A 563-nucleotide genomic window follows, 5' to 3' on the forward strand; every position below is an offset into this window, starting at 1 on the left:
TGCATCTATATTCATTAAGGAGATTGGTCTGTAGTTCTCCTTTTTTGTTGTGTCTTTCTCTGGTTTGGGAATCAAAGTGATACTTGCTTCCAGGAATGAATTTGAAAGTGTAGCTTCCCTTTCGATTTCATTGAAAAGTTTGAAGAGTAATGGCAGTAGTTCTTCTCTAAATTTTTTGTAAAATTCAGCCCTGAATCCATCAGGGCCTGGGCTTTTCTTTGTTGGTAAATTTTTAATTACATTTTCAATTTCACTGACTGTAATTGGGGTGTTTAGTAAAAGGAATTTTTTCCTTTATTTCTCTGTCTGTGAGTCTGTTATTTGTGTATAAGACGGCTATTGATTTTGGGGTATTCACCCTATATCCAGATACTCTACTGAATCTGTCAATTAAGTCTAGAAGTTTTTTGGTGGAGTTTTTTGGATCTTCAATGTAGAGTATCATATCATCAGCAAATAATGATAGTTTAACTTCTTCCTTTCCTATCTTTATTGCTTTAATTTCTTTCTCTTGTCTAATTGCTGTGGCTAATGTTTCCAGAACTATATTGAAGAGAAGTGGC

This window comes from Fukomys damarensis, unplaced genomic scaffold, assembly GCF_012274545.1.
Source record: "Fukomys damarensis isolate Sample0158 unplaced genomic scaffold, DMR_v1.0_HiC HiC_scaffold_16, whole genome shotgun sequence".
NCBI classification, from domain to species: domain Eukaryota; kingdom Metazoa; phylum Chordata; class Mammalia; order Rodentia; family Bathyergidae; genus Fukomys; species Fukomys damarensis.